The sequence below is a fragment of the Amblyomma maculatum genome, chromosome 11 (genome assembly GCF_055883805.1).
Source record: "Amblyomma maculatum isolate TAMU_Amacu chromosome 11, ASM5588380v1, whole genome shotgun sequence".
Taxonomy (NCBI): domain Eukaryota; kingdom Metazoa; phylum Arthropoda; class Arachnida; order Ixodida; family Ixodidae; genus Amblyomma; species Amblyomma maculatum.
Window position 1 is genome coordinate 128,467,492 of NC_139354.1, and position 14,466 is coordinate 128,481,957.

At 44.6% G+C, this 14,466-nt stretch overlaps 1 long non-coding RNA gene across 3 annotated transcripts in view; it reads right to left on the reverse strand.

Moving 5' to 3' along the window:
* Positions 1–14,466, reverse strand: part of LOC146174941 (uncharacterized) — a 190,558-nt gene that overhangs the window by 87,291 nt on the left and 88,801 nt on the right. The window lies entirely within an intron of this gene.

Genomic DNA, 14,466 nt, shown 5'->3' on the forward strand with positions numbered 1-14,466 from the left:
TTCTTAGAGTAACTCGTAAAAAGAATTTCAGTTCATTTCAGTATCGCTTACACAACTGTCTCATTTTCGAAGTTTCTAGTTATAAATATCTTGGCGTTACTATTACCGATAATCTCTCCTGTATTGCTCACATTTCAAATATTTGTTCGTCAGCTTTTAGAAACTGTTTTATCAGACGTAAACTCAAAGATGCTCCATCCAATCTTAAACTACTGGCTTACACCACATACGTCAGGTCTAAACTTGAGTATGCTTCGATCATCTGGGACCCTCACACTAAAAAAGACATTTATCGAATTGAACAAATACAGAGAAAAGCGGTGAGGTTCATTTTTAATAAATATCAAAGAACGGACTCTCCTACTAACCTCATGACCGCCAACAACATTCCGCTCCTAGAAACTCGCTGGAAAATGACTCCTTTACTCTTTTTGTATAAAATTTTAAACAACCAAATAAACCTCAGTCCTCCACCGTGTGTGAAAGTTCCCAACACTAGGCGGACACGTCATCACCATAGTCGCTCACTGCAGCCAATTTATGGGAAGTCTAAATGCTTTATGCATAGTTTTTATCCAAGGACAATTTCTGAATTTAACACTCTCCCAGAAAGCTTAATTCAGTCTCCAGACTTTGACTAGGCGAAGCGGTAGGCAGGGAGCTGTGTGATAAATAGCAATTACAGCATCCAACGCATGAGCTGCGCATGCTGTCACTAAACGCCAGAAGTATAGTGAACAAGGTTGATAAACTAGAAGCATTGCTTCTTTCTTACGACCCTGATATTTTAGCTCCAGCAACATCTGTTTGGTTGACAGTAGGGTCGGAGTTTTTTAGGACATGTATTGTTACTTTGATGTCGCACAAAGGTTTTTCATGTTTTCCCTTTTTTCTTTTTGTCTCTCCGGCTGTTGGTCAACACATTTCATGTCATTACATTGCCTCTGTTAGTTTTGTGGGTGCTTCGTGTGATATATTGCGCTTCTTGTGCGCTGTATATATGTATGCCACTCCTGCTAGGACCGGAATACTGGTCTGCAGTATCTTGAAATAAAAAACGCGCTTCATAGAGCCGGTCTGCCTCAAGGTGCTACGTATATGCGCCGAAAGATTTTATTACTATGTTTATTGGCTGCTCGTAAACCCATACAATTTTGCTGGTTTTTAATTTTCAATGGAAGAACGCGCATCGAGTGTTCCTGCTGTGAAACTCTTCCCTGCGACCACAAGAATGTTCACGCTTCAGAGTGCAACTGCATCCGAGATTCAGCGAGCAGCCGAGTACGCTTATTAAAGGCCACACAAAAAGGAAGAAAATTACCAATCGCAGATGGCAAACCATTATTGAGAGAGGTTTATGCCATATCCATAAACGTCGCTCTACTGTTGAGTTCACATTTCCAGCCCAGCTCGCTCTCAGTGGGTGCAGCAACTTAACGATATCTTGCATAGCGCCTCAGCATGGGCACGATCATTGTTTTCATAGATAAGCTGTAGGTACTGTGTGCAGTGAGAAAACAATGATGAAATCAAAAGTTTACACAGCTTGCTACTTCGCCGGACCTTTTCACACTTCATCATCCTGTTAATGAAGGTACTCGTAAGCTGACAAAGCTTGATTACTTCCTTTGCGGGGTACATCAAGCCTCCATTGTCCTTGGTTTTCATTAACCGGTAATTGGTCCAGTTGACTCATATTTCCTGCAACAGGCTCTTGCACAACTGACATGTCGCCTCGAAACCATTACCAAATATCGCATAAATTAAGCAACAACCTGGTAGTGATAAACAAAACTTGGGGTTCTTAAATCTCCTTGCAGAGCCTCGTTGGAGTAGCCGCACTTTGCTACCTGCTTATTCAACGTGTTCCGTAATTGCTGCCTCTGTCGCATATCTTTAGAATGCAGCCTTAAGCCACCGCATTATATGAAACAGCACCCTACACTTAGGTATATAAAGCCCCTAGTTACCGAAGCCGTACGAACGTGCCCTATAGGAGTATAGTGTGCCTGACTTGGTATCTAAGGGTCCCACTTTCAATAATTTCCATTTCACCCTTACATTTTACTGACTCTCTCTGTTTTAGCAGCTTCTGCCACATTGAACATGTCATGTGTTCTCACTGCGCCAAAGGTGTCGGGCCATATCACCAACTAAAGTACCTATTACCAGAGAGGTATTTTTCCGACTTTCCGCCGACAGAGAAGGTGCCGGATTTTCTATGGAACGTGGCTTTTCAGTTTATCGCATCGGCTCAGACAGTCTCAAGAGTATAAACAAATGTTGTATTCACAGGCTCCTTTTCTTGCAAGGCCACTCAGATTAGCGCGGAAAAATTTAGAATCAACTGTATGCTTATACAAAAAAAACCTTCGTACCTCTTTCTGATATGTCCTCGCAACATAACCTGCGAGAAAAGCTTCTGGTGCTACCGCATCGCATTTATCTGCTTCACAATACATCGTTAAAAGTCCTAGTCCACTGGCTAGCTCCCTGGTAACTAAATAGGTTAAACAACGTGACGGGAACACAGGAAAAGAGGACGACACAACTAGCGAGGTTGTGCCGTCCTCTTCTCTTGTTTTCCCGTCACGTTCTTTGCACTGTTAACCCATAATTAATCACCAACAAGTCCAATCTGCTGTCCCTTGTAGCAAATTCAACGGCAGCTGATAGGGCATTATGCTTCAGCATCTAGACTTTTTAACCTGAGCGCCGCTTTTATTTCAGAGGAAGCGAGTGCATTTCCACTCCTCGCTGCTGCGTCTGCCTGAAGCGAGCTCAGCAGATAAAATTAGAGGGTCTCTTAGATGTCTCTTAAGCGGACGACGGCGAAAGCCTACCCTTCTCCTATCATTTGCCTCTCATCGTTTGCCACAGTTCATTTCAAGTCGTCGTTTGATATATTGGTCGTTTTGCATTCATGATGAGTGCCTGCGTAGTCATTGTAGCCCTTACCACTCATAACTGAGCAGGTTACTCCTTTAGAATCAGCAGTGGTTATTAAATGTCGTTTCACATATTGCTCATTTCGTAGTCATTAGCAGTAATGATGAGTCATGCCTAGCTATTATAGTGATTACCACACCTCGCTAAGCACTTTTACTCATTTCTAATCAATTGCGGTCATTACATGTCGTAGTTTGATATACTGGTCATTACAAATCATTTTAGTCATTATTACCCATTATTAGTCTTTAGCATTAGTCATTACCTCTATCAATGTCTATTTATAACTTTTATTGATTACCTATCACCATCAATCATTTTCATTCTTAATCTCCCTCCTTGCACGTCCGCTTTTCCGACTGACACACCAGCGCACAGATGCGGCGCACAGATTACAGGCGCAGCTTCTGCGCACAGATTTTCGCTCCATGAGCCTAGAACGGCTTTCGCCTTAAAAAACAAATGCATCCCGTCTCAACGTTCACGTGCTTGCACACGCACAAAGAAAAAAGTTTGCGTTTACCACGCAGAAACGAGGCGAACGCGTCCAGCAATTAGAGAAGCAAACCGCGCGCTCAGAGCCGGCTACCCCGGCGGCGACGTGTCCCCGAAGAGTGGCGCCCTCATCAGAAATAGCGGGCGCAACTGTAAACTCCCCAAGGACGCGCTTGCCCATTGACGGCGGCGCGACTCAGCAGGCCACACCCAGTGCGCTTCTATCGAGCGGCCGTGTCCCTACATTCAGTTCATGACAGTAACTGTTTCCTAATTGGTAACCACTTTAGTTTGTTGGAATCTTCAATTTGAAGTCACCGACATCCTCACTCTCTTGAACGTCACTTGACTGCATTGACTCTGTACTATGATCCCACATCTCGCCCGTCGTCCATTCTCAATGTTTACAATCCCTTTTGAGTGTACACACTTTTCAAGCCGCTCATGCACTTTTTTTCAAGAGTGCACCGATATTCCAAATTCTTTATATGTGGAGACTTGTTTCTCCAGGCTTTATTGGGGTTACCCACGCACATGCCGACCCGGCCGCATGCTCAAGGATATAATAAACAGAGCTCGAATAACTGTTTCTCAGGAATGTTACAGGCACCAGCAACTCACCGTGCCAGACCTCCAGGTAGGCCGGGGATAGCGACATTTCACCTGGCAGGTCATATATGGAAAACTGCTCACCGACCAATACATTACTGGGATACTTTTTGGCGATATTCACGGCGTCTTTTATGCGGCTGGCAGTGTTCAGAGCTGGACAAAAGACAGAGCAGCCCCAGAAGAAACTGCTGAAGAGTGTTCCACTTCAGCCTTGTCAGATAATCCGGACCATTACATAGTCTGCATATGGAAGAGGATTGAACGATTTGTGTTCACCCTTCGAAATGATCCCAGCAATGGTCGCCTGTCCAAGCATGTCACTGTACTAACGCCAGAGTTTATGAACACTATGCAACACTTGCCACGAATCATGAACGAAAATTTGTAATAGTATCAACGGCGCGCTAAATTGGTTGGCAATTATTCTGAGATCTCTAAGGGCATCCACCGACTGCTGTTCCCTCTCTCGAGAAGCAGCATTCGGTACTAGGCGAGCATGCCTTAATTACACAACTGGCGATTTCTATATTCCTCTTTCCCTACGTAGTCTTTATCCTCCTTACTCTGGTGCATTCAATGTAGAATGAATGAGCCGCTCTCACTCTGGATCTCGACTGTGCGCTAGAAGAGCTAAAGCGGAAGTCAGCCACAGGTGAGAACTAGATTGCGTGACCACTTATTCAAAACCTTTTAGCCACGGAAAAAGAACATTTTCGAGCGTTGTAAAGAAACACAGAGAAGAGAGAACCCTTCCTGAATTTTGGAAACGATCACTTATAGCCCTACTGCCAAAGTCAGGCAAACAAAGCTCCGCTTCATAACCTCCGCCCAGACTCTTCAGGCTCATGCTTTGGAAGACATGAAACGGATGGTACTGAATGGGCTGAAGGCTCATCTTGAATCCGGAGATATGTCTCCCGCTCAAAAAGCGGCATCCGAGAGAGGTGTCTCCTCGGGTTCTCTTTTTCCTTCTTACACACTCATTTGACCCTCCACAGTACGTCCTCCCAGGCTGAAGCCAGAGTGGCCCTTGATGTACGTAATACTTATGATAATATTGCCCACGATCCTCTTTAAAAATTCTCGTCTCTATCAGTTGTGGTGCAAGAAAGTACGACTAGCCCAATAAACTTTTCTGCGAGTGCACGGTGATCCTTGCCCCGAACGCGCGGTACTCCTCAGGGCGCCATTCTGTCACCCACTCTTTTATTGCAAAAGCAATACTAGGAACAGCCGTAGCGAGACATTGGGTGGCCGCAGCTATTCCGTGAAAAGGGGCAGCAATTATCTTCTCATAAAAAATCCGCCTGCCATGACATTTCAATTCACGTTACCCCACGGGCAGGAGCTGCCAAGTCGGTCCGCTCCTTTTACATTGGAGGGTGATATCAGAATCAGCCTGCATTCTCGTTACTCGTACGACACGCAGGCACGTCGATACGGCTTGGTTGAAGCGTGACTATATGTGGGCTGGTAGCTTATGCTCTAACGTCATACCCTTAAATGATGAGCGGAAGTGTCCTCAATAATGAAGCACATTACACTGATTGGGCGTGATAGGGGAATAATGTAGCAGGCAAAGAAACTTCCGCTGTTGAATCGCTCTTCAGCTAGGGTTAACCAATGCTAAAGCACAACAAATTTTCTGACCTCGTAATGGCTCTCATATCTCATATTCTAGCATCTATCCCAAACCTGAAACATATTTCATGCAGATTACCTTATCATTTGGTACAGTTCTGAGCTTTCTGGAGCACTAGATGGTATCTTACAGCAGGTTATCGAAACAGTCACTAGTTGTCTTGACACAGCAGGGCTATTTACCGCAACTGAAAAAAAATCAAAATTTCAGCGAAATGCGAAAACTTGTTACTAACTCCAGCATAATCATCTAATTACTCTCACAACGGCTAACTTTCCTTTCCTCGCGTATCGTCCTGAAGAATCCATGGCCTCCATATCATTGAGTCAACTTATCAGACAAATGTTTCTACAACCGTTCAACATTGCAATACAGCCATGCCTCTGGTCTGTTCCGTTGTCAATAACCAAGGCGGGCTACGAGGTTCAAGTCCAGCAGCTCGCCTACGCATTCGCACTCAGCACAATCATCTATAAAATTCCAGACTTTACTCTACCCTGTCACCAAAAACATCACATAGATATCGCGTTCCTTTATTGTACATTGCTGAAATTAGGGTACTTGTACATACATCCACTGAGCGCCTATAATCTAGGGGATGTTCTTATCCCAGGGAGACCTCATACAGCAACATTGAGATCGCCAATGGGGCGTTTTCTGGCCCGAAACAAGGAAATTGGATACTTCAGCCCATGGGACTCCTTCCAAAAGACCTCCTTATTATTACCACTCCTTACACGCTTCCAGGTTGCGTCAGCGTAAGCTCATTCAAAGAAACACGTTGCAGGAGACTTTATGTTCACGCTTCCTGTTATTTTTATTTAAGAACATACTGCCAGCCTGAGTGTCAGGCATTAGGCAGGAGCAGGCATACAACGCTTTGCAAAACATACAATTTACGCAATGCATACATAGCGTCAATACACTGAGCCGTCACTACTTATCATAAATACAAGTCAACGTTAGACCAGCAAGCGACGCCACGATGTGAATACAATACAACAAATGTGTCAATATATTGAGGACAGCGCGTGACAGAATGAAGATACACTTGTGCATTGGACAACATGAGCAGGTAAGGTATTCCACTGGCGAGTCGTTCTAGGAAAGAATGATTCTTTAAAAAGGTTGGTTTTAGAGGAATATTCTTTAACTTTTTTAGGGTGATAGGAACGTGTTGTGCGTGGGTTAGCGGTTTCAATATTTAGCGGTTTTAATATAAAGCGTTTTATCAATTCCTAATTCGTCATGATAAAGCAAGTAAAAAAGCTTCATTCTTTCCCGGTAACGTCTTGATGCTAAGCTTTCCAGGTTGGCATCTAGTAAGAGTTGGGTTGGAGATGTGCGCCAGTTATATGCGTTATAAATGAATCTTACTAATTTACGTTGTACGCTTTCAAGTTTGATGATGTTGGTTTGTGTGTAGGGGTCCCAAATAGCGGCAGCGTACTCCAATATCGGTCTGATGTACGTTTTGTAAGCCAAAAGTTTTATGTCGCGTGTTGATTTTCCCAGTGTTCTCAAATAACCGAGCCCTTTCATTGCCTTTTTTTCAACGTATCCTACGTGTTGGTTCCATCTGAGATCGCTTGTGATTATTAATCCAAGATATATAAAACTCGATACTGTAGCTAAGGCATGGTTTCCAAGACAATATGTAAAGTGCAATGGTTGTTTTTTACGAGTGATTGTCATAGCGACTGTTTTTTTTTGTTATTTATAGCCATTTGCCACGCAAGACACCATTCTTGTATTTTGGCCAGAGATGTGTTTAAGTCTACCTGATCTTCAAAACTACGGATTTCATGGTAAATCACGCAGTCATCTGCGAAAAGTTTGATTTTCACTGGGATTTCACAGGTGATGTCGTTAATAAAAATCAAGAAGAAGAGTGGTCCTAGTACCGATCCCTGAGGGATTCCTGACTCAACTAAAACAGATCTGGAGGACACATTACCAACCTTAACACTCTGATGAGGAAAGGACAGATAAGCTTCTATCCATGCAAGCAAGGTATCATTTTTCAGTAAAGATTTTAGCTTCAACAGTAGTTTACTATGAGATACGCGATCGAAGGCTTTTTCGAAGTCTAAAAAATAATGTCAATCTGATTATGATTATCTAAGGCTGCGGTGAGGTCGTGGATTGTTTCATGTAGCTGAGTTACAGTAGATAACCCTTTACTAAAACCGTGCTGACGCTTATCAATAATGTTATGATTGTTAAGAAAAACAGCGATGTGTTTGGCAATGATATGCTCCAGGGTTTTAGCACAAGTGCACAACAGTGAAATAAGCCTAAAAAATGTGGGTAGCGACTGGTCAGAAGTTTTTGGAATAGGAGTGCTCTGGGCATACTTCCAGTCAGCTGGGAGTTCGGCGCATGTCAAAGATTTGTTAAATATGGGGGTCAGGTATTTCGCGCACCATTCAGCATACCTAATTAGAAAACAGTTTGGAATTCCATCTACACCAGAGAACTTACTAGCGTCTAAGTTCAGTAATAGCGAAAGTACACCTTCCTCTTTAGCGTATACATCACCAATTGCCGGGACTTCATCATAGAGGTTGAAATTGGGTCTTAAGCCGTCATAACGTGTAAAAACAGAGTAAAAGTAATCGTTAAGGGCATTTGCAATTTCAGATTTGTCGGTTGTAACGACATTGTTCAAGCACATGCTTTGCAAGGATTTCCTTTTTGGTGCAATGTGGCTCCAAAACTTTCCTGGGGACGAAGACAGAAAATTTCTGAGAGACACATTTTGATAACGAGCTTTCGCCTTCTTGATGCTATCTTTCAGCATAGCGCGCAGATCGCCCATTTTGATTGCGCTGGCCGCTGACGGGTGCCGCTTATGTTGCTTCCTTGCGTTTTGCAACTTTCGCCCAAGCCGAACGATTTATTATTCCAAGGGCTAGCATTGCGCACTATCTTTCGCTGGAAGGGCACGAAGTCGTTTATGCATTTCAGCACCAAATTCCTGAAAAAGCGCCATAGCTGGTCAACAGAACTCTGGTTTGAATTGCAAAGGGAAACAAACCCGGTAAATGAGCTATCCATTGCATCTAATATATTGACGTCACTTGCGCGAGAAAAGATAGGAACAACTCGTTCCTGCGTTTTTTGCCGTGATAGGGTATTGACCTGCATTGAAAAGCATACCATCTTATGATCCGAAATGCCTTCAAAAATATGGATTTCCGGGTTTCGACGAAGAATTGCTTTGCCGACAAGAAACAAGTCCAGTACAGATGACGAGCTGCATTGAATCCGGGTTGGTTGCTTTACTAATTGAGTTAAGTCATGAAATAAGATGAGGTCAACCAGAGGTTCCGCGGTTGGAGACAGAGCGCTTGGAAAGTCGTCCCTCCAGTCAACGGACGGCACGTTGAAATCGCCAGTAAGTATTACGCTACATGAATGGTTTCTGTACGAACACAAAAATTCATTCAAGTGCCTAAAAAACGTGTTATCGGTGCTTGGTGGTCGATAGAAGCCCCCAATCACTATGTTCATTTCTTCCAGGAATACCTTGATGATAACAGATTCTACTTCGGCAATATCTGGTAATCTTGTCACTCGCAGTGACTCTCTAAATAAGACTGCTACGCCGCCACCGCGGCTGTCTCTGTCATTCCGATATATGCTCTAATCAGGCGGGCTTATTTCAGAGTCGCTAATGCTAGGGTTTAACCAAGTTTCTGTGATTACCAGTATGTGTGGTTCATGGGCAATAATGATGCTTTCCAAGTCGGCTGTTTTATTAAATACACTGCGGGCGTTAACGTTAAGGCATCGAAATGTTTTTGGTGCTTTCCTATTAGCTCATTCCGGCCATTTCGGATCAGCTACAGGAATCCTTTGGTTGTGCATGCTGTCCCATTCGAACACTTCGTCATCTATCTTAATCTTGTCATAAAGAAGCTTGACTTTGCTACCCGCCAGCCTTTGTTGAGCAGCACTGTCCCAGAGGTGCTTTCTAATTTGTCTTGTTGCTAGTGAATAGTCTTCCGAGACAGAGATAGATTTTCCTTTTAGCTTGTAGCAATTTTGCAAGACTTATTTTTTCGCAGTGGTCAATGACCTTAAGTATTACAGGGCGCGATTTGTCCTCTTGTTTGCGTCCCATCCTATGAATGCGTTCAACTGACGATACATGAACGCCTAATGTTCCCTGAAACGTTTCTTCAACTATAGTTTTTGTAAGTGACTCTGTTTCATTAGTTTGCTCTTGGACACCAAATATGATAAGGTTATTGCGCCTTCCTCTGTTCTCTAAGTCCGTAAGTTTCTTTTGCATGTTCATGACGGTTTGTTCCAGACTATCGAACTTGATTCCCAGTTCCTTAACTTTTGTTGCTGACTCCTCTAAACCTTCCAGTTTTGTTTCAATTGCATTAAGTCTTTCCTGTATGGCTTTATGACCATTCAGAAGCTCAGTAAGCAATTGCTCAGTTGTGGGACCGGGATTAGCTTCTACATCACTGCAAACCAACAGGTCGACAGGAGAACAAAGAACACAAGCAATAAGATATTTCAAGCACGGTGGGCAGGGCAGCAGCAACAAAAACAAATTGCCATCTTTGTAGCATTCGGCAGGTAAAAGCTTACTAACCTGGATCACGAAGCAGACAGGGTTATTAAGCATGCTTCCAGCTTTGCTGCTGCCTAGCCCACTGACGCTGGATGGCTTCGGGGGGGCTGATTTATACCGCTCGTTGTGGTCACATGAGATGACGTCGCGTTGTACGGGTCCCAAGCTGGTCGGTAGTTGATTGCGATGCTCGGTTGAGTGATACGGCAGCGATGACCGATAGTGGATGATGAGTTCATGGCTTGGCTGACGTAGACAGTGCTTGTTTCCGGGGGCAAGCAGCCACACGGTGGAGGCCTGATTCCAAGAATGAGCGTCGCGACCTGGATCACGAAGCAGACAGGGTTATTAAGCATGCTTCCAGCTTTGCTGCTGCCTAGCCCACTCATTTAATTTATTCACAAATGCTGCTGGCCATTTTCGGGGCCATACAGGAGTCGATGCAAAGAAGAAAAAAGCATCTTGATATTACTGATTCAACAATCATCTACACAGATGCATCACGAACTAGTGTCGAAGTGCACTTACTAAACTGAAAGCAGCAGCCAGGTAGTCACACATACATAGATCCTCCTTCTACAGCGACTCTAGAAAACATGGTATTAGTTGCCAGTAATCAAGGCCAATCAATACCACCTCATAACTTATCAGGATATACAAAATATACTAAATAAATACAGGCTCTAGGTGCCATTATTAGCGGTCGCATTTCCGACGAACTACATATATTGTGTTGAGGCAGAAAAGGAAAGAAAAATAAAGAGCCTCGGCCCATGCCACTTAGTATTATGATTTACACAAAGCTCTTACCAACTATGTCCACAGGATAGTTAAGCGGGCTAGTTGGTGATACATCATCCAAAAAAACAGCGCGAGCAAACGGGGACGAAAGGAAGAAACACCAAAGTGTGGGTGTCCCTACACTTTCCCACTCAGGTGGATTGCTGGTAAGGCTGGATGCCCAGGTAGTTGAATAGGGCATGCCTTGCTTATGAATTTCAGCATCAGGTGCCTGGGATTCCCTGGCCTTATCCATCGACGTTGGACACTATGTTTTACTACGAAACGGAACCAATATTTCCTATGACAACATTAGCGAAACTCTTAGTACACTTCCACTTCCGGATAAATGCCTCACTCTCACGCAAATACGCATTCTTCGACGCATGTAGCATATGATCTTTATTCCTGCCCTATCATTCTCTACCGCATCAGACATTGTCTGTATGCCCGAATTGTTCTTAACGCATTGCTAACTTATAACACAGTTTTCCTACCCTCTTGCAATTCAGTCACCTTAAATTCCGCACCCTTTTCTCTCAAATTGGAGGACTCTATCAGTGTCTAAGCTGCTGAAACAAGCGTAAGCCCTTATGACCCTGGCCCCGGACATTCTTGATGTTTGATATGCATTACATTATTTCTGTTCCTGATTCGTTTTAATTTTAAAGCTACCTCAGTGCTTTTCCAGTACAGGTAACTATTTTTTGCAATTTGTCCACTGAGTTACAGATTAGGGCAATGTCATCAGAATATCATAGGTAAAATTTGAGGAAATAACGAAAAAGCATCTAACATGTCTCTATAATCGACATATTGTCACGTAGTGGTGACAAGGCCGTAGACACCAAAAGAAGACACAGACGTATTATTACTGAAATTACCTCTCTATTGGGTTGAATTGCGCCCGCAAAAGAACTAAGCAACTCGGCGGCGGCGATAGCAACAAACGTGCACATCGATCGTCGAACTAGGAATGCCTGTCGCATACATCAATGCTCAATTTAAAGGCTGTTCCGAACCATCTAGATAACGTCAAAAACTGTTACTAGCTCAACCTGAAACATTGTAGAAATATACGCGACTGGCCGAAATCTTCGAGACAGATCTCGGCGCATCTTGCGCTACAAAGAAACTGATAAAGGTGCGTCTCGCGACGTCAAGCATTAACAGGCAATGAAGACAGAATCGATACACATGCCAGAATTCCAATGATAAGGCCGCATGCCAGTGGCTGTTAAAAAACAGCAAGTACAGTTTTGAAGGTTTCGCGGCATTACCCCCCCTCCCTTAAAAACGCATCGCCTCGATGTTCCACAACAAAGCAACATAAACATAAACACTACTAACTTTAAACACTACAGATTCTTTAACGCGCGTAATGTGGCTTCAGTCGTACAAAATGTAAGGCATTTGTCAAAAGTGTAGAGCCCGTGGGGTCTATTTCTGAGCCGTGTAGTGGAGCTGCTTTAGCATTAGTGGAGGTACTTCCCATAGGTGAGGGTAGGGCAAAAAATCTTCTTACTCTCAAGAGATTTGTAACATTGTAAATACATTACAAGCCGCACGAAGTGGCTCAGAAGCAGACCCCTGGGGCTCTACACTTTTGAGAAAGACTGTACATTTCTGGGCATGCGCGTCGCCGTTGTGATGCTGACGTACCTTCAGGAATGACCTCATAGTACAGTTGTCCGACGCTGCGAATGGTTTTGTACGGCCCAAAGTATCGACGCAACCATGTTTCACTTAGTTCGCGACGGCGAATTGGTGTCCAAACCCAGACTTGGTCTCCTGGATTGTATTATGCTTGGCGTCGTCGTAACTCTTATCATCGGCTGTCGGTGCGCTGTAGGTCTTTAATAAGCAGCCGTGCGAGTCGCCGGGCTTCCTCTGCACTTTGCAAGTAGGCTGCGACGTCAATGTTGTTCTCGTTGGGGATGTGCGGCAGCGCTGCGCCGAGCGTCGTTGTGCTCTCGCTTCCGTACACAAGCTTGAAAGGGGTCGCTCTCGTCGTCTCCTGGACTACTCTGTTATACGCGAAGATCACTTACGGTAAGATGGCATCCAGGACTTGTGTTCAGCGTCGACGTACATGGCGATCATGTCCGCGATCTTATTGTTCAGGCGCACCGTACGTCCATTGGTCTGGTGAAGGTACGCAGTTGTTCGTCGATGGCTTGTATGACTGTATTCCAGGATGGCTTGCTTCAACTCAGCCGTAAATGCCGTTCCCCGTGCCATAATGAGCACTTCTGGGGCGCCGTGTCGCAACAAAATTTGTTCGAGAAAACATTTGGCGATTTCTGCCGCGTAACCATTGGGTAGTGCTTTTGTTTCGGAATAATGGGTGAGGTAGTAAGTGGTCATGATAATCCACTTGTTACCCACAGACAAAGGTGGAAACCAATCCCAATTTGTAAAAAATGGTAGCGTTGGGGGCGGAATCGGGTTTACTAGTCCTGCTGAACTGATCGGCGGCGTCTTGCGTCGCAGGCACTCACGACACGTCTTTACGTAGTGGGCAGATTCATCAGACAGTCGCAGCCAGTATTGCTTCTCCTGAATTCGATGCAACTTGCGCGCAAACTCGAGATGACCTGCTGTGGGCGCATCGTGCAACACATGCAGAATTTCCTGCGGGAGGCTTTTAGGCACAACAAGAAGCTGTGCGGTCCTGTTGGGTGCGAAGTTCTTCACGAAGAGGCCATTGCCTAACGCGAACTATAATAAATGTCACCTGGAGCCACCATAAGGGGAAGCAGTCTTTCCTTCTAAGTAATCGGCTAGCGCTTTCAGCTCAGGATCTGATTGCTGTTCAGCGAAACTGCTGGCGCTTAACGGTCCCAAAAAGACATAGTCGTCGTCTTCTTTCGCCGGCGCATAAACGCGGGCTCGTGACAAGCAGTCTGCACCGGAGTGTTTGCGGCCTGATTTGTAGACGACTGTGATGTTGAATTCTTGAAGACGTAGGCTCCATCGGGCAAGGCGACCGGAGGGATCTTTCAAATTTGCAAGCTAGCAGAGCACGTGGTGATCGCTTACCACCTTAAATGGTTGGCCGTATAACTACAGGGGGAACTTTGAAGTGCCCAGATGATCGCAAGACACTCCTTCTCGGTGGTAGAGTAATTGGCATCGGCTTTTCAGAAGGACCTGCCAGCGTAGACGATTACTTCCTCCTCTCCGGCGTTCTCCTGAATGAGAACGGCGCCTAGGCCCAGACTGCTCGGGTCGGTATATATTTCTGTCTAGGCGTTTTCATCAAAGTGGCCTAGCACAGCGGAGGACTGTGGACTACGGTTACGTTGCTCGAAGCTTTCCGTTGCGGTGCTTCCCATTGAAATGGCACGTCTATCATTATAAGCTTCGTCAAAGGTACGTCCCTATTGCAAAA